The following is a 21,081-nucleotide window of genomic DNA, read 5'->3' on the forward strand; positions in this document are numbered from 1 at the left end:
CTATTGTCTCTGCAAGTCCCTAGCACAAATCTCAGCCTAGCAAGGAACTCCATGGCTTTGGGCCAGCTGCTCTCTCTCAGTCTAGGGGTGATAACAGGGATGGTGATATTTATTATTATTATTATTATTATTATTATTATTATTATTATTATTATTATTATTATTATTATTTTACCAGTTCTCAGGGTTGCTATATTACTGGGATAGTATATGTATGCCAATCTGCAAATGTTATTAAACTTGAAGAGATTTTTACCCCTCATTCATTTTTTTTACATTTAAGACAGCTGTTGAAAGTCAAATCTTTACTTGGAAGAGAGTGTGGAGAGCATCCATACAAGTCTGCAACCCTGTTGATTTCAAACAATCCAGATGGATGGCCCCTGGCTCACACAAGGAACTAAGGAGTATACCTGATGTTTTATCACCCCTTCGTTCATGTAGATACATGAGCCTAGATTATTGAAACAGTCAGTCAGGTTGTGTATCCATAGCAATGACCGGAGGAGAAATGACAGCCAGAATGAGCACAGAGAGAAGTGATGCCAAGGTGCATCTGCACCAGGGAAACGGATGCCTTCATCTGCACCACCTGCAATAAAACATGTCTTTTCCATTTTGGTCTCTACAGCTGCAGCAGGTGCCATAACTCTCCAGCAGTTTGACTTTACCCCTGATGATGCACTCTCCCATTTTTGCTCAAGACAGACAATAGCAGCTTTACACATGGCAATATTACTTCCAGATGATGACTTGCCTCATCACCCCAGCCATAAAATGCAAAACAAGTAACAGAATTATATAATTGTAGAGTTGAAAGGGACCCCCAGGGTCATCCAGTCCAAGCCCCTGCAATGCAGGAATCTCAACTAGATGGATGGCCATCCAACTTCTGCTTTCAAACCTCCAAGGAAGGAGAGTCCTGCGTGTCCCACAGGAGTCCCTTCCACTGTCCAACAGCTCTTGCCATCAAAAAGTTCTTCCTGGTGTTGAGCCGTATTCTCCTTTCTTGTAACTTGAAGCCATTGGTTCCAGTCCTACTCTCCAGTATCTTGTTCCCTCTTCCATGTGACAACCCTTGAGATATTTGAAGATGGCCATCGTATCTCCTCTCAGTCTCCTCTTTTCCAGGCTAAACATACCCAGTTCCTTCAACAGCTCCTCATAAGGCTCAGTTTCCAGACCCTCGGTTGCCCTCCTCTGCACACGTTCTAGCTTGTCAATATCCTTCTTAAATTATGGTGCCCAAAATTGGACACAGTATTCCAGGTGCAGTCTGACCAAGGCAAGAATTGCAGACTCCATGTTATAGCCATGATAGGTGCAAATCACTCTATGGGGAAGCTTGGTTCCAGTGTATGACAAACAGAACATGCAGTCTGCTAATGAATCAAAGATTGCATGACATTCCCTGATAGAAAGAAAAATGGGGCCCCATTGCATCTGTGGATCATCATGAACACAGAATATGCCATAGGCTTTTAGGTAATGCCTGCACAGCTTTATTGGCAATGGCCAGCTTAATCTTAACAAAGACAAGAGTGCTGGCTACATGGGAAAGATTATGAATTTAAAACATATTCTAACCTTTACTGCAGAGGTTCAAGAAAACAACTACTACTAGTGTCTGACAAAAACATTGATATTCCCTAGTTATTTTAATCAATGAAGCAGAATCCTCATTGCTAACTAATGTTCATAATGAAGCTTTTAAAATACAATTAACAAATGATAATGACTTAACCCACAATAAAAGATCAGAAACACACAGAACAAAATCTATTATTTTATTGGTCTTTCTTTCTTTCTTTCTTTCTTTCTTTCTTTCTGCAAACCTATTTATAGTGTCACTTGCTGCTATTATAAGATTTTAAGTTACGGTAAACATTTGTTTTGTAGGGAACAGCTGGACCATGTTCTTATTTTCAGGACAATTTATTCCCTTGCGGGGGGGAGTCACTGTTCCAAAAAATATTAACTTTGGAAACATTTTGCCATGCTTTCCAGATTGCTCTAGAAGCAGAACCCCTACTATTCTTTATTCATTTCCATGTCAACTCTCTATCCTGCTTTTCTCTTATTAATCGGGGTCAGTGCTAGTCTAATGAAAACGTTGTATGACTGCAATATAATCAATTTGAAGATTTTTTTCTCATCCAACATATTATAGTAACACTGCATTCTAAAAAATTGGTTCACTATTTAAAATTGAATTCACAGTCTTGTTGCTTTATTAAAACTTGTTCTACCAATTTTTTTTATCCAAGTTTAGTCTCAACATGAGAAGTGTCCTAAATAGTAGCCAATGTTGAATATGTTGGATTTGTGTGTTCCTGAGTGTTCCATGTAGCTTTTCTGTTAATTTTTTTAAAAGGTATTTTTCTCAAAGACAAAGAGTGTGTTGGCTTCCTTGGCTATAGTAATCCTGTATGCTTTAGTTAATAAGGCTACAGCTGAGCTAAGTAACCAGGTTTTTGGATGTGGTAAAGAGCATCTTAAAGAAAGAAAAGGGCACTCAGAGCCAAGCAATTTTGATTTTCAGCACCATTTGTAATTCAGTTATAAATGAACTCATTCAAGAGAACAAAGATATTTTTTATCTTTATTTTGTTCTGCCTTTATCGTAAAAGAGCATAAGCTTCAGAGAATCGCTTTGGCAAGCACTGAATGATGCATAAAATGAAAATTTCTTATCCTGTGCATGCAGCAAGTCAGAAATATCACAACTCTGCTCTGGTGCTCCTTTAAGGGGGTGTCTTTGCGACAATACATTATATTGACCTCATAGGAAGCCCAAAACATCTCCGTAGATGAAAAGAATTACCAAACATGGCAGAATCTCCATCTGCCTTCTCCAAATACGGTTTTCTCTAACTCAGTTAATAATATCAATAATTTCATTGCCCTCATTTCCCCCAGTTGACCACCCCAAATAAAAAGTTTTATGTGAGCAATTCTCTGGTTAATTACTCTCATTTTCCTCATTTATTCCAGACAATTTCATTTTAGAAGTCTACTGAATACAATCATTCTTTTTTAAAAAATTCAGACATTCTTAAATTTTGTTTTGTGTACTGAAACATTTCTATCCAACCTTGCTGTTTTAACCCCACCTCAAAAGCTGACATAGCAGTGAAAATTAAAAACAGATGGAATCCAGCGAAAAAGGTTATCCTTAAGGGGGTTCCCCACTCTTGCAATATTTAATTTCTTTACAAATATAAAAGCAGAGCACAAATGGAAGTAAAAAGCAAAGCACACTTATTTCCCGATCTTCAGGGGGAGGCACCCCTTCATTCCCTAAATGTTTTTGCTTGCAATCCGTCGATTCCCTCAGAGGTAGCTAATCTGTGGCCTTCAAAAATGATTTTGGGCTCCAGTTCTGTTCATCCCTGTCCATTGATTTTGCTGGCTGGGCCTGATGGGAGTTGGAGTTCAACAATATTTGAGGGCTAGAGGTTAGCCACCCCTCCTTTATACACACCCTGAGCTAATTCAGGGTTTTTTTCTGTCAGGAGGAAGAGGTCTTCTTCATCTTTGGGCCCTGTCTTGATTTTTCAACTCTCCAGGTTTGGCTTGGAGTCTCCAGGAACCATCCTGATTCCTTCACCCCACCGTTGATAGGCATTGTCAATCAAATGGTGTCTGTGCCCCATGTCTTGTGACTGATTGTGCAGGGCGGGGCTTACCTCTCCCCCCATATTTTATTCAAGTTGGCAGCCTGCCTGAGGCCAATTTTGGACTGAGCAATGGTGTTGTGAAGGCCAAGCTGCAGGTGCAACTAAACATTGACATGACCTCTGCAGAGTTCTTCAACTTCTTAAAGAAGAACACAGATCTGCTAAAAACAGCAAGAGGCAAGCTTAAATACAAATTTAAAAGGAAGGAAACTGGGGGCAAGCCAATGCAGCTTTAAGGTAAAACCATCACATTTAATAGCAAGTCTTTCAGTATGAAGGTGTCGTGCTAGCTGCCAAGCAGCAGGGAGAAAGGATGCAAGAAGCTTTGGCTACAGAAATGAGTGTGAGTAGTTGTCTGGTGAGACCCACCATTATTCCTGGGGTTTACTGATTAAAGGGGAATTAAAGGTGTGGCATTGGGTCTGTGAATTCTAACCAGCATTTAGAGGTTGCCCAAAATTTCAGCCAGCACTGGCAACCCTAGCTCTGCCATCTTTCGCCTTCTCTAGAAGGGGCCTCCGCTATTTCCTAGCCATTCTAAGGCATTTGCATGTTGTGGATATGAGCATGCCTGGCCACTAACCATCATGGGACTGGAGGGGTCTTCCAAGCTCCCTTACCCCTCTTCTGTCCAGACTCCTTCTCAGCCGTCAAATAGTAAGCCTATAAGCATGATAAAGGGAAAAGGTTTGCAAGAGTAACAAACCTTATAAAAACTGTGTCTGAGCCCAGCAGGAAGGATTGATACTGCCCCCATTAATTAACCAGAGTTGCTAAACAGGAAAGTGTCTGTATATTTTCAGTTTTATGGATACTAGCTTCACTTTATATTACTATGAAGTTTCAAACACAATTTAATAAATGTTTGATGGTTCTTCAGGGCTAATGGATTATATAAACCTAGACCTGATTACATTATAGCTATTTCATGAAGTCTCCTTCAATGGTTCTCATTCAGAAAATGGTGACAAGTGAACTGTTATTGGCTGACTAAGCAAAGGCCAAGTACAGAGAGAAAATAAGTAATTTCAGATTATTGGTATCTGTGTAAAGCATCTTTTATGAAATTTACTTCAATTTTTAATACTTCACACTTGGTGCAAGATATTTGGCTTGTAAATGGGTGTTACAGATGATCAAGGCAAACAGCAAGAAACAGAAAAGTGCATTTTGGAACAATAAAACTTCAAGGGTCAAAGAGGAGTCATGTAGCACAAATGCTCTGTGAAGTTGGGTCCCACTATAATCACCAGTTAACAATTCTAGTAGTAATTGTAGCGCAATGCCATTGCTATACATTGTAATGGCCATTTGTTACTTACATTCTGACAATGAAAACATTTTTGTGTGTGTTGCACACACACAAGTACTAAGGATGAAAAGAGAGACAATAATAATTAGTGTCCGTAAAGGTAAAGGGACCCCTGACCATTAGGTCCAGTCGCAGACAACTCTGGGGTTGCGGCGCTCATCTCGCTCATCTTGGCCAAGGGAGCCAGCATACGGCTTCCGGGTCACGTGGCCAGCATGACTAAGCCGCTTCTGGTGAACCAGAGCAGCGCACGGAAACGCCATTTACCTTTCCGCCGGAGCGGTACCTATTTATCTACTTGCACTTTGATGTGCTTTCGAACTGCTAGGTTGGCAGGAGCAGGGGCCGAACAATGGGAGCTCACCCCGTCGCGGGGATTTGAACCGCCGACCTTCTGATTGGCAAGCCCTAGGCTCTGTGGTTTAACCCACAGCACCACCCGCGTCCCTCTAATTAGTGTCAGTACACCAGTGCTATTTTTCTAGAAAAAGAAGTGCTGGAACTCACCATGACGCCCACCTGAAAAGTGCTGGAGCTGAGTTCTGGCTGAAAAAAGCCCTGAGAATTTATATCAAAACACTAAGCTTATCTGATCCAGTTTATGCTTTTTGTTTAGTGGTGTCTGACTCTTCGTGACCCCATGGACCAGAGCACGCCAGGCACTCCTCTCTTCCACTGCCTCCCGCAGTTTATACTATTACCTTATTATTATAATATATATATATATATATCAACATAAACACCAGTTACTAAATTTCTCTGCTCCATAAGGCATGTGATGATGCAGTGCCCATGTCTTTTCCCAGTGAGATCCTCTAGCTCTAGTAGAAAATCTCCTCCATCCAGGAACAAACTGCAGCTGTTGCCTTTCACCCTGTTCTGCTCCTTTGCAGCAGGTGTCCTACTTGTTTATCCCCAATTTTCCATTGATCCACCCAATTGCGCTCTCTCATCTGCGCTTCTCTTTAAAGTCCTGTTTTTGCATCCTGCTCTCTCCCTGGTTGGAGGGCAAGGGAGTGCATTACATCATCGCCCTGACCAGAAACATTAAAAAAAGAAAATAAATCTTTATCTAGGATTCTAATGGCTATCCAGGCGCAAGAGAGAATTCATTTGTGGAATATGTTGGCAATTTCCATCACCTATTTGTAGTTTCCACCATCTGGTAATTAGAGGCACACTGTACATCCATGCAAATGCACATACAGTACATTCCTAATCTACTAACCTACATTATTAAAAATTCTCTCACTACCCAGAGTGGAAGAAGTTAATGAAGGGATAAGAAGCTGAATTTTAGGAGATTAAAATGCTGTTAATTTCCATATGCACTTAAGATTAATAAACTACTAATTAGGCTATGCAAATGAGGACTTTCTGAATTCCATCACAAACATTCACTTGGTACCTTATCCATAAATCACACACTGTTAATGTATTTTGTTATGTAATTGGGGAATAACAGATTGATGAGCCAGTCCAATTAGGTCTAATTTACATGTGTATGAAATTTGTTAATAAAGTATTACGAATCTAATATTCAAGTAAGAGGAAACTAATTATAACATGTACTTGCCTTACTTTGAAAGAAAATTATCTTTAAAAAATGGCTGCTACATGGCTGAACAAGAAGCAGGAACACAAAAAATAGTCTAGAATTTTAAAAGTTGCTAAAAGTATATTATGCATAGACTAAGGAAATCCCCCACACGGCCCCAGAATGACAAAACACTTAGTCTATCACAGATAAATAAAATAGCAGCGACCATAAGCAGTCACAGAGAATACCTTTATGCAAAAATATCTGGTATGGTTGTCAAAATCCTAAGGGCTAATAATTTTAACTATCTGAAAAAAATGAATAAAGTTGTTATAGTAGACCACATGATTAATGCTAGGTTGCTGACATCAGGCTGTGTACAAGGTCCTGTTTACTCTGCATCCAATATACTCCCACCACTGGTTTTAGCCACAATCCACATCTATCCTGTTCTTTCTTATTAAATACTACAATAAATAAAGAATAAAATAAATAAAGAATAAAATAACGCAATACCCAAATCAGCTTGGGTCTAGTTTAGAAACCTAAGCCATAGGAAGGCAGCCACTGGTGTGGACAGACAGCACACAACCAGGAAAAGCGGCAGGGAGGTGCACAACACTCAGCAAGGCAGCGAGGGAGGCGGCGGCGACTTGGCTGCATTTCAAGTCTGTTGTGTGTCTGCAGCCAACCCTCCATTGCCAGGAAAACCCACTCTTTGGTTTCTTTAAACTTTTCAGCATAAATCAATGGGTTTAGGATCACAGGAATTGATTCATACTATCAACAGCACTAGAAATCTGCTCTACGGTCAGCATATCTTCCAACCTGGAATCTCATTCACATTAAAGAATTCTGTGGCTCTTAGGAGTTCTTGGTCACTACCATTTCAGATTGCATTTTGAATATGTCTCCCATCAAAAGTTCACAGGAAACCAGCTTGGAAACCTATTCTGATCTTTCTCTCTGGGGCATTTTATGTGCAGCGAAGTGTTTGAGTGTGTGCTGTGGAAGACCTTCTTCCATTCTACCCTGGTACAGTCCAGGAGATCCAAGGCCTCTGGGATTTATCATTGTGTATAGATTAGCTCTTAATTTTCTGTTTCAAATATATTTATATATCTCCTCAATGGTTGAGAAAGAGAGAGAGAGAAATCATGAACCCGTTATCCATTAAGAGTTTGAATACAAGAGGATATCAAGATGGAATCTTGGACAAGGAAAAGTTTTCTTGACTCTCTGCAGCTTCACATCTTTCCCACAGATTCCAGCCTGATGGCAGCTCTTATTGCCTGTTTTGGAGCTAGAAATTTGCTTGTCCTTTAGAATGGCATCTCAAATAACTCTCTTTTCCCTCCAGTTGCATTTTATCTCTTTTCCAACTCCTTTTCTTGGAGAGATGCCACATGCAAATTGCCTTTTAAAACAAATAAGGAGTGTGGAATATATGCATATTAAACATCCGGGGATACACTGAGCCTGCCCTTTATGGGGCAGTTCTTTGCTCAGAGACCATGTGTGTGATTGAGAAGAAAAGTGCCTGGGGACAAATTGGGGGGGGGGGAGAGAAAGGTTGGAAATTCTATCAATGCATAGAGAAATGTTATGAATGTCTTGCCAACCACCCCCTAGTTTTGCCAATTTCAGGACAGAAAGGAAGGGTAATGGACAGATAAAATTACCTCAGCTTTTTCTTCTCTATGAAGGTAGTGGCTGAGGAGATGCTGCCCAAATGCTGTGACGGTTACCGTGTGTGTCCATAACTATTCTTCAGCATCTGCTCTTTGAGTGCAATTGGTGCATTCCCAGTGTGACTGAATGGGTCCTGGAAACATAATGATTCTGCTTTGCCCAGGCAGGCACATTATGTGGCCCATGAGAGCAGCTAAATAGCTGGACTGTACAATTGTGATGAGATAAAATCAGGCCAAATCTTTATTGACAGCAGCAGGCAGGGTAAGGGCTGGCATGGCATTGGGTCCCAGGATCAGTTCATTGTTCCTACATTGATGGAATGGGTCCACCCCGTTTGGAGAATCTCAAGCCCATTCTATGGGAGCCGGCCACTGTGGAACCTGACCCTGGTGCAAGTCAAGCAAGCCTGGAAACGATGCCTTATGAGGAACGGCTAAGGGAGCTGGGCATGTTTAGCCTGGAGAAGAGGAGGTTAAGGGGTGATATGATAGCCATGTTCAAATATATAAAAGGATGTCACATAGAGGAGGGAGAAAGGTTGTTTTCTGCTGCTCCAGAGAAGCGGACACGGAGCAATGGATCCAAACTACAAGAAAGAAGATTCCACCTAAACATTAGGAAGAACTTCCTGACAGTAAGAGCTGTTTGACAGTGGAATTTGCTGCCAAGGAGTGTGGTGGCGTCTCCTACTTTGGAGGTCTTTAAGCAGAGGCTTGACAACCATATGTCAGGAGTGCTCTGATGGTGTTTCCTGCTTGGCAGGGGGTTGGACTCGATGGCCCTTGTGGTCTCTTCCAACTCTAGGATTCTATGATTCTATGATTCTAAGCAAGGTCTCGCTGGGTGACCAGGGTACGGATTCCAACCAGGCAGACCCCCCCCCCAACCCGAGCTTGGGGGTGCCATGGTCAATCCTCCCCACCTGTCCCTTCAGGGTTGCAAATCCCAGTAATTAGATTTCTGTTTCTACATTTTTGAAAGCATTTACTAGTAGACAAGACCCTTCATCAAAAGTACTCTTAATTCTAGCCAGCGCCTTACGTATTTGTTCAGTTTCTAAGAACTCAGATGCATTTTTACAAAAAAAAAATGCAATCTTGATTACTGGGTTCCTTTCCCTTTCTAATTGTGAGGATGTCTTTATAATTTCAAATGCATGTGACCATTCCATTTTCTTCTGCATGAATTCATGCCCGTTGAATTCATGTCCGCTGAATGAATTCATGCTTATTTATGCTTATGAATTCATGCTTATTTACCAGAGAAGCCAACATGGTCCACTTCAGATATTGGTGGACTACAAATGAAAAATTTAAGAAGGATATTGGCAATTGGAACGTGTGCAGAGGAGGGCAACCAGAATGATCAAGGGACTGGAAACCAAGCCTTACGAGGAACTGTTGAAGGAGTTGTGTATGTTTAGCCTGGAAAAGAGGAGACTGAGGAGATATGAGAGCCATCTTCCAATATCTTAAGGGCTGTCAGATGGAGGAGGGAACGAGCTTGTTTTCTCCTGCTCTGGAGGGTAGGACTCAAACCAATGGCTTCAAGTTACAAGAAAGGAGATTGCAACTTAACATCAGGCCAGTTGGGGACACCACATTGTCTACCCTTAATGTAGATGGTTCAGAACCTTTCTGAGGTTTCTCATTGAGCTTCATGTTGCAGTTGTTTCTGCAGTTGCTTCAAGAGTGACAACTACTCCTTGTTGCCATGTTGCACCATAAGGTTTCATGAATAAACCAGGAAAACCAGGATCACCTTTCCCCTCCATAGTTGATGACAGAAGAAACGTCCAGGGATGTGTTGCTTAAATTGTCAAACAATACAAACAATAACCTTTTATTCCTCTCTCTGAAAGCAGCACTAGCAAAACTTATTAATTGCTTGGGAAAGAAAAGGAAAGCTAGATGTTTTGTGCTATTAACATATGCTGACTTTGCCTCATTGAAGTACTAGTTCATAAGTCCAGAGCTGCTGTCACTGAGCAAATGAGCTTATTTGTCTTACTTTAGTCTCAGGAGGACAGTTGCCAACAATCTAGTGCTCCTTCGTGCATGCACATTAGCACAGATCTGCACACTTGCTGTCAAAGAAGTCCACCCAGTTTAACTTTGAGAAGTTTTCTAAAGGAAGCGCATTACAAACAGATAACTTATCAAGGTGATGGATTAGCTTATCAGTGTGTAATGCACTGTTCCAAAATGATACACATAAAACATGTGCTGATTAGTATCAGCCAAATGCAATGCCCTATTTTGGGGTACTAGAAAAAATATCTTTTGCAGCCCCCCCCCCCCGCCAGCTGCAGATATAAGGCACCCTTTACTGGTGAGATAAGGTGGTTCTGAACAAAGAATTATTTTTGCCTTAGTTGTCATCACAGTTAGTGGGAAAAGATGAGGCAAAAATCATTCTGACCTACACATTGCAAACTTTAATAATTGTAGCCACAGATCATCACAAATCTGCAAATAAGGGTCAATATATTAAAACAATAATATCGCTACATCCACTACTGATTAAAAACTGCATGTCAGAGATTGATGATGATGTTACCTCTGCTTGTATAGTTTGGATGATCTGCTTTTTATTTTATTTTTGGATTGATTCACTTGGTGCATTAATAAGTGTACAGTGTTGCACTTACGACTTGCGATGCAGTCCTAGTCATGCTCACTCAGATACTAGTCCCTTAGCGTCCTGTTGCAGAAAGAGGTGTATGAAAACTTAGAGCATGTGAAAGAGCAATTATAGAGGTCTGTAACATTAATGCAGGACATTCTCACACAGAAGCATATACAAACCAGTGGGTGGCACTGACTATTTAAGCAAGACTGGATGTTGAGTGATGGTGTGAAGCATGGCACTTTATGGCATCTCAGTTCAAACACTAACACTGTTGTCTCCTCCCAAGGGTGAGTCTTTCGGAATGACAAAGCTCCAGGTAGTCATGGCAGCCACATCCTTTATTCTCCCAGGTAGTAGTCCTTCCAAGATGTGAATACATCCTGTGCTGTCCAGAAAGTGAGCAGAGCCATAGCTCATTCTTGAGAAAATAAAATCAACCGTACATCAAGTGAAACAATGTTGTGGTGCAGACTACTGCCTGCTTTGCCAAAGTTGCTTTCAATAAGCATCAGATGAAAATCCAGTCAGCCTTGTCATGTAACTAGGAAATACTCTGAATGCTTAAAAACAAAATACAAAAGCAATCTAGCATTGTTAAAGCAAGTGAATGCAAAACAGATTTTTGAATGAACACCTGTGGCATGGTATCTGGATAACCCTGATGTTCCCCAGATCCCCGGCCGGGGACTGCGAGGGATAAACGCCCAATGCCTAAGCCAAGGTCTCCCTACATCTGAAGCTTTAATAAAGTTGGGGACAAATTTTAATCCCATAACATGTTGTCTTGAGTCATTATTCCACTCGGGTGGAAGAAGAAGAAAAATACAACAAAAGGGATGAGCTCCACTTGAATCAAGAGGGAACCAGACTGTTGGTATCTATCTATCTATCTATCTATCTATCTATCTATCTATCTGAAATAAAGAGGAATAACAGCTTCTAAAATGATTGCCAGGGCAGGAGGTCCTAAAAGGAGTTGAGGGAGTGTCCGGTTTGGAACAACTTCATCCCCTGGTATGAAGGTTAAAAAAATACGATTCTTTAAATTAGAAAGGGGTATAACTAGGCACTGAGAATGCAAGGGCACAGGATAACAATTCAAAGAGGCCAAAACAAAACAGAAGTGCCAAAGACATTTGGAGAGAGAGAGAAACTAGAAGCCTCCAAGTCAAGATGAGCAGTCTCTAATGCTTGGTCTTAGAGGACAAAACTGGCATAGTAGTGCCAAGTGGTGGTTCACGGCCTGTGCCAGTCTAAGCGACGTTGGCTGCCAGTCCCTGACAACTCCAGCATTGCTCAGGTGGAGTAAGGAGCAAATATGTTACCAGTCCCTGACACATTGGGGGGGGGGGAATGCTGGTCAACCATTTCAGATAGTTTGAGAATCATAGTAGGCCAAATGGAAGTCTGGGGGGGGGTGAGTGGGGCACAGTTATCTTTGGGTGCAAAGTCTATAGCAGGGTTTCCCAAAGTTGGGTCTCCAGCTGTTTTTGGACTATAATTCCCATCATCCCTGACCACTGGTCTGGCTTGCTAGGGATGATGGGAAGTTGTAATCCAACAACTGCTGGAAACCCAAGTTTGGGAAGCCCTGCTCTCTAGGAAGGACAAGGGAGGGTGCAGTGGAGGTGGTCTTGCTCTGTGTGGCCATGAGAATGTGGACTCTAGCCAGCCAGGCATCCCAAAGTGGGTGGAATCCTCCACGGTATCATTGTGGGCAGCAATACTGGACGGCAAAATTAATTTGGTGCTGGGGATATGCTATGATCCCCCCTGATTTACTCCCTAGTAAGGGTGTGTAGGGTTGCAGTCTTACTGGTGGCCTTTGGATTCCTCACATGCTTTCTTGATCTCTAAGGGACTAACTGATCTTAGATTATGATTTGGATTGATACATGTTAACAAGAAGTAAATATATTTCAGGATAATTTGTTGAAATCAGAGTCAGAATTGAAGCAATGCAAAGGAGCAAGATGCTACAAAATAATATAATATAAAAAACAAAGAAGTGTAATTGCGTACAGTCTGTGTCAATGCATGTAGAAACACATGGACAATTTCAACATCCTGTTTAAAAGAAAGGGTTATGGAGGGAGGGATTATCAGCTTTCTGCAGGATACAGTGGTGCCCTGCAAGACGAATGCCTCACAAGACGAAAAACTCGCTAGACGAAAGGGTTTTGCGGTTTTTGAACTGCTTCGTAAGACGAATTTCCCTATGGGCTTGCTTTGCAAGACGAAAATGTCTTGCATTTTTTGCAAGTTTGTTTCCTTTTTCTTAACACCGTTAATACAGTTGCGACTTGACTTCGAGGAGCAACTCATAGAACGTGGTGTGGTAGCCTTTTTTGAGGTTTTTGGTGATTTTTGAAGCTTTTCCAAAACTTTTCCGACACCGTGCTTCGCAAGACAAAAAATTCGCTAGACGGAAAAACTCGAGGAACGAATTAATTTCGTCTTACGAGGCACCACTGTATTGATGATCTAGAATGACTGGGTATCAAACATTCCCAGTAGAAGTTATTATGGCAAGGAAGTTGTATAATTGTGAGGGTACTTGTTCAGTCCTAGTCCCATTTCCTCAGCAAAAATGAAACAGTCAGTCAGTCAGTCACCTAGAAACCAAATTCAATCGGGATCCTTTCTTATGTGTGAAATGTGCAAGAAAGTCATTCAGATAATTGTACCGGGCAGCCAAATCATCTGTAAACTGTAGTGGTGACATGGGGGGGGGAGGGGTAAGGCTTCCAGTGTTCATATGAGTAGAAATGTCATGCAATTCAATTAGTCACTAGTAATTTCAAGTCCCTTAGCACTCCCAGTTCTGGAGAAAGTGTGGTGCAGAGGAGCAGCGCTAGCGGCTGAAAAGGGCATAGAGCCAGGGCCAAATTTGGCTCTGGGCAAATCAGGAGGGTGGATGTTTGTGGTCTCACGGCCAGTCACCCTATAAGCAAAGTAATTTTTAAAAAATGGTTAAAAAGAGAAGAAGAAATGACCTTCACTATAGATATAGAAAGAATAAAGGATTTGGATTGTGTCACTTTTTTAAAAAATCATTTCTATCCATGTTTTAATATGTTGTTTGGAAGTTTTATTCCTAAGACTTTTAGGCACTTGAAGACAAAGTTCTTTTTTGTAAGTTGCTTTGAGTTTCATTCTTCGAAAATAAGTGACTAATAAATATCATCATCAGCATCAAATCCTCTACAAAGGGATCTCCTATCCTGTAAGATCCACCTGCTCATGTGAGTCCCTGTGAAGAGATTTATTTACCAGACTGCAAGCCTCATAGCCCCAAGGAGCACGTATCCCACAGTTGCATAACATCTTTGTATGCAGCTTTATTATAAAACTATTATTGCAGCAAGTCAGGCTACACATGTAAATAGGAATATTAAATTACGTTGTTGAATGTGGTATGAAATGGATTCCTTTAGTGCAAAGCAACCTCAATTCCCTTCAGCAATTTTCTATTTGGTTCAAAGCTGTTGTTTCTTTTAGATATTCCATTCCCATCAGTTAGGTATATAATCTGTTTCTAGTGAACTTACTTTTCTGTTTAGTTTTCTAAAATAGTTATTAAATGCAATAGACCATTAAAAACTCTGCAAAGTCAGTGGTTGACACCCGTATATAATATTGTTAAATGATTTAATCTCATGGTATTTGACTTGCCGGACGAAAAGATCTATAATTTGTAATGAATATAATTTTGTTACCTCTAATTAGTTGCATGCCATTGTGCATTAATAATAGAAATTAAATAATTGAGTACCCATTAAATAATAATAGGAAAGTTTCAAAGCTATATTTATTATATAAAATCAGTGTATGCAATTTTATTAATGAATTAATATAATTATTGCCGTGGCCATTTCATTAATTGAACTTGTGAAGTTAACTGGATAATTGCTTCTTTCCTCATCATATCCTGAAGGGGAAGGAGCTATATTACAATACTATATCCCACTTAATGTTCATTGACAATTATAGTAGAGGTGTCTATTTTATTTGCTGAGATGCAAAGATTCGGAGAGCATTCAGATGAAGGGCAAAATATGGGTGGAATGGGTTGGCACTGTGGCTGCGTGCAACGGTCACGAGTTGTGTCATGGCAAGAGGAGAGCTGATGGGTCACTAGAAACTGGAGTGCAATAAATTGATAGGGCAGTGGTCAGTTAATTTCCATGAAGACTGGGGATTACAGGGTTAGCAAATCAATGGATTTAAATTAGCTGTACGTTAGGGTCCCTTCCCTTTCTTTGAGTGTGTCTTTCTGGCAGCTGAATCTTCTGGATTGTGCCCAGTTTCACCAATGATTTTAGAATATATGTGGCAAACACCTTGCAAAAGGGGGGGGGGAGAGCGGGGATTAAAAGCCATGACAGGTGGTAAAGTAAAAAAACAAAAACACCCCATAGTCTCATTCACACATGACAGAGAAGGCGAACTTTACTTTATTTTTGTCGATGTTGTCAGCAGTATGTCCAGCAATGTTCCAAGCTGACCTTTCTGGCCACTTCTTCATCTGCTTGCTATAGACCGTTCATTGTTTTCTGACATTTGCTAAACTAAAAAAAAAAAGTCCTTGGGAATTTGTTTCCACCTCTTGGGAAAAGTCTGTACAGCATGCCTCTGTTGTGATAAATCTTTACCAGCCAGCTCAACACTAAGCAAATGTCAGGCAGTTAGAGAATATACCCTGGCCAGGCGGTGATAGAAAACACGCACAACCTCCCTTTAGGCCTGAGTGGCTCTTCTCTTGATCTCAAGGAACGCGCTGCTGCGGATGAAAGATAGTGTGCAGCCCATGCTTTGTTAATCAAGTGAGCGAATGCAGAGAGTGAAAGGTGTCAAAAGGATATCTCAGAGACAGCTGAAGTGGCAGGAACTTTCATTGTCTACAAGTTCACTCGGGAGGCCTTGGATAAATTCTTCCATCTCAGATGCCAAATGGTCGGCTCTGAAATCCATATTTAAGCAGCAAACTTAAAGGGCCATGCTTTTCAAATGTGTACTTCACATTGCTCTCCACGGTTGCTTGTCAATGTGCTTTCCATTACAAATGTGCAGAACACTCTCCAGTTCCCACAGATATTTTGCTAGCCTGATCAAAACTTTTTTTGCTTCACTTAAAATCCTTTAGATGCTATGCCTGAAGAGACTTGCTTTGACTTTCTTTTTAGTCAACTTCCAAGTGATAACTCTACTTATGCCCTCTGTGAATGGAAAATTTGGCTGATTCGTGAGGCCTTCAAGCCCATGGAAAGAGAGAGAACAGCAGCCCTAGGTGCACGATGGAACAAGAGGAGAAGAAGACTTCCAAGGGCAGGAAAAGGCTTGTTGAAAGACAGAAGCCCAGAGCACTTCAAGTGTGAACTCCTTCTTAAGAGGCAAAGTCCTGATGAAAGCTATGCACACCTTAGCGGCTTCAAGCTCCGTGTGGTCATTCCACCTCTCTGGATTTCGAGTCACTTCCTTACATTGCTATAGAGAGAGAGAGCAGGGATGTTGTCGCTCAATGTGCATTGTCTGGTTTGTTTCCCTATGATGAACGCCAGCGCACTGAACCCGGAGGGACTTGCTCACCCTGCCGTCTTCATCAGGGAAATGAGACACAGCAGCAGATCTGACCTAATGGCTGCAATGTTTAGTATATTATTTCTATTTTGTGTTTTTTGTTTTTTCTCACCCTAGCCCTACCCCTGCCTAGTGTAACATCGCGCCTAATGAAGAGTTCAGGGGAACTCAAAGGCTGGCCACATTTTTGTAGCTTTTTGACTTGTTCCAACCATGGCCTTTGGATTTTTTCCCCAGTACAACATTTTTAAAAATTTTGTCAATGCAACATTTTTAAAAATTTTGTCAATGCAACAGAGTGTGGTGGAGTCTCCTACTTTGGAGGTCTTTAAGCAGAGGCTTGACAACCATATGTCAGGAGGGCTCTGATGGTGTTTCCTGCTTGGCAGGGGGTTGGACTCGATGGCCCTTGTGGTCTCTTCCAACTCTATGATTCTATGATTCTATGATTCTATGCCTGAACCCATGTCTGCCTTTCTTAGAAGAGCATGTCTTATAATTAGACTATTCAACGGTCTTTGGGGGAGAGAGGTGGGTAGGTGGTAAATCTGCTCATTTGCCATTTGTAAACTGGAGCAATATAGGTTTTTTTATAAAGAATGCAAAGTTCACTGATGATTGACTGCAAAAAGATGTTTGTGAGCCTGAGTGCAAAGCATCACAACAGAGCTCATGATATAGACAGGAATAACACATTTTCCATTAATCACTATTTTCTTGTTATGTTTGTCCCAAACTTAATGGCACCATGTCTAAAATAAATTGTTATTGTGACTGCCCTTCCTATGTGATAATACAATCCTGACTTGGCGGTTCATAACAACATTATTCAGTGCCACTGACAGTAATGAGGCAACTTTGAGATAATTACTGTGGAATTAGCATCGTGTGCAATGATTTCTTGAGGTCCTGCTTGTGAAGTGATAAGAATAATTAAATAATTGAGGTTGTGGACATAATATGATAATCACCTCCCTATGCCTTATTTTTTATTTCAAGAACACATTTTTCACCTCTTGCCCCAACTCATGTGGGTGTTACTATCTCATGGCAACCACAAGTCTCCAGAGTTTTATTTATATGACCCACTTGAAGGAGAGTAGAGAAAGTGCTGAGGGTGCTTAAAGCAACTACAGAAATGAGCTTTTCCTTGTCGAGCTTTATCTGCAGCAGAACTGCTGAGAGGAATACTGCTGGTGTGCCTCTCAGGGTGAAGTTCTGTATTCATAAAAGAATAGGAACGTGGCTGGCAAGTGGGCGGCTGAGTGAGTCCTTCTTCCACTGTGACATATGAAAGGGATCTTGCATAGAAAAGGAGCACTATAAGCTATCAGGGATCCTTGAGATTCTGCAGGCCCTGTGCACGAGTCCCCAGTGTAAGTGAGCATCAAAGGCTCATGAAATGCAGAAGACCACCTGGCAACACTGCACAGACATGACACAGGAAGGGCAGAGAAGCAATCAGCTCTCTCCTTTCTAAGGAACACCAACACTTAGCCAGTGCATTGGTTCATAACAAATTGTAGCTATTGCTATAAGCAAGCAAATGGGTCTGTGTACTAAGATCCCTTTTGTCAAGGCACAAAATGTGTTTCTTTGGCTTCCGCTGAGAATATTGCTTTAGTTGTTACTATTAGACGTAAGAAGTAAGCATGCCAAATTATTTTAAAATAGGTTGCTTCTTAATCCCTCTCCCCCCCCAGGAGAAATTTCTGCTTCCTTACAAGACGCCTCACTTAAGGGCATCCTGTGTTGGCACTGGACACTAGCCAGGCTGGCAAAAATTAATCCCTACCTATCCTCCTTGTGTTAGAAGGGTTGTGGGAAAATTAGGTTCACTTCTTCATGTTTGGTGGGAGTGTCCCAGCATGTACATATATATGAATCATAGAATTCTCAAGTTGGAAGGGACCCCAGGGGCATCTGGTCCAACCCCCTGCAATACATGAATCTCAGCTAAAGCATCCACCCAACCTCTGCTTTAAAACTTCCTTTCTTTAAACTTGAAGAACCTGCACTGAAGTACAAAACAAGCTAGTTCTCTCTTCCATGTGACAGCCCTTGAGATATTTGAAGATGGCTCTCATATCTCCTCTCAGTCTCTTCTTTTCCAGGCTAAACATACCCAGCTCCATCAACCATTCCTCATAAGGCTTGTTTTCCAGACCCTTGATCATCTTGGTTGCCCTCCTCTGCACATGTTCCACCTTTTCAACATCCTTCTTAAACTGTGGCTCTCAGAACAGGACACAGTACTCCAGGTGTGGTCTGACCAAGGCAGAATAGAGTGGTACTATTACTTCCCTTGACCTGGACACTATGCTTCTGTTGATGAAGCCTAAAATAATGTTAGCTTTTTTTGCGGCTGCATCACACTCTTGACTCATGTTAAGCTTGTGGTCCACTAAGATCTCTAGATCCTTTTCACATGTACTGCTAGTAAGCCATGTGTCCCCCATCTTGTATTTGTGCATCTGGTTTTCTCTATCTTATATTTGTGCATCTGGAGAACCTTACATTTGTCCCTACTGAAATTCATTTTGTTAGTTTGGGCCCAGTTCTCCAGCCTGTTAAGGTCATTAGGGGTGGCTAACACCCCAGAGGACAGGATCACACTTCAAAACGACCTTGACAGATTAGAGAACTGGGCAAAAACAAACAAGATGAATTTGACAGAATTACAAGCCTGGTAGATGAAGGGAACACAGTGGATGTAGCCTACCTTGATTTCAGCAAGGCATTTGACAAGGTGCCCCATGATATTCTTGTAAAGAAGCTGGTAAAATGCGGTCTTGACTAAGCTACCACTTGGACTTTTGCACTTGGGCAAAAAAAATGAGAGGCACAAATACAAGATGGGTGACACCTGGCTTGAGAGCAGTACATGTGAAAAGGATCTAGGAGTCTTGGTTGACCACAAACTTGACATGAGCCAACAGTGTGACACGGCAGCTAAAAAAGCCAATGCAATTCTGGGCTGCATCAATAGGAGCATAGCATCTAGATCAAGGGAAGTAATAGTGCCACTGTATTCTGCTCTGGTCAGACCTCACCTGGAGTACTGTGTCCAGTTCCGGGCACCACAGTTCAAGAAGGACACTGACAAACTGGAACGTGTCCAGAGGAGGGCAACCAAAATAGTCAAAGGCCTGGAAACGATGCCTTATGAGGAACGGCTAAGGGAGCTGGGCATGTTTAGCCTGGAGAAGAGGAGGTTAAGGGGTGATATGATAGCCATGTTCAAATATATAAAAGGATGTCACATAGAGGAGGGAGAAAGGTTGTTTTCTGCTGCTCCAGAGAAGCGGACACGGAGCAATGGATCCAAACTACAAGAAAGAAGATTCCACCTAAACATTAGGAAGAACTTCCTGACAGTAAGAGCTGTTCAACAGTGGAATTTGCTGCCAAGGAGTGTGGTGGAGTCTCCTACTTTGGAGGTCTTTAAGCAGAGGCTTGACAACCATATGTCTGGAGTGCTCTGATGGTGTTTCCTGCTTGGCAGGGGGTTGGACTCGATGGCCCTTGTGGTCTATTCCAACTCTATGATTCTATGATTCTGAATTCTGATTCTGTCTTCTGCGGCATTAGCTACCCCTCCTAGTTTGGTGTCATCTTCCACCATATCTGCAATTACAGACCAACCTCTATCTCCGAACCCTGCCTTACTAGACATAGACATGGGCTCCACCTTGCAGCACACAGAACTAGTAGGCTTCTTACTGATTGCAGCTTGATTTGAAATAACTCAGCTGAGGAAAAATCAGTCTGAAATACCTTTGAACGTATGGGTAAATAATATCTGGGATACAGCAATGTGTGTGTGTGTGTGTGTGTGTGTGTGTGTGTGTGTTTGTGTGTGTGTGTGTATAGCATCTCACCCGTCATAGGAAGGCAATTAAAGGCATGCCAAAAAAAGATACCTCCCATGAGCTTGGACCGCTTTTTAGAACTATTTTAATGAGAAATATGAAGGCCTTGTTGTACTGACCACTCAGTCGTCTCAGGAGAGAAGTTGAAATGTGTGAGCATCTGCTTAAAGTCAGTGGCTAGAACAAACACCATTAGATGTACTGCTGGATAAATGTCTCATGGTTATTGGTTCTGAATTCGTTTAAAAATCAGTAAGAACTTGCTGTGTTTTTTTCTGTTTCTGTTTTTTTAAAAAAGGTTTGCTTCTTTTGCAATTTAGTTTCGAATGTATCAAATGGCAGAAGTATATGCTGATAGTCTAGTTTGCACATCACATTAGCCCATAGTTTGAAACCAACTATGGTTTAATCATTAGGTAAAGGTAAAGGGACCCCTGACCATTAGATCCAGTCGTGACCAACTCTGGGGTTGCGGCGCTCATCTTGCTTTATTGGCCGAGGGAGCCGGCGTACAGCTTCCGGGTCATGTGGCCAGCATGACAAAGCCGCTTCTGGCAAACCAGAGCAGCGCACGGAAACGCCGTTTACCTTCCCGCCGGAGCGGCACCTATTCATCTACTTGACTTTGAGGTGCTTTCGAACTGCTAGGTTGGCAGGAGCAGGGACCGAACAACGGGAGCTCACCCCGTTGCGGGGATTCGAACCACCGACCTTTTGATCGGCAAGTCCTAGGCTCTGTGGTTTAACCCACAGCGCCACCCATGTCCCTGG

General features: G+C 41.7%; 1 protein-coding gene across 1 annotated transcript in view; it reads left to right on the forward strand.

Moving 5' to 3' along the window:
• Positions 1-21,081, forward strand: part of CNTNAP2 (contactin associated protein 2) — a 1,020,100-nt gene that overhangs the window by 762,145 nt on the left and 236,874 nt on the right. The gene's annotated exons all lie outside the window — the stretch shown is intronic.

This window comes from Podarcis liolepis (assembly GCF_965112155.1).
Source record: "Podarcis liolepis genome assembly, chromosome: 12".
NCBI classification, from domain to species: domain Eukaryota; kingdom Metazoa; phylum Chordata; class Lepidosauria; order Squamata; family Lacertidae; genus Podarcis; species Podarcis liolepis.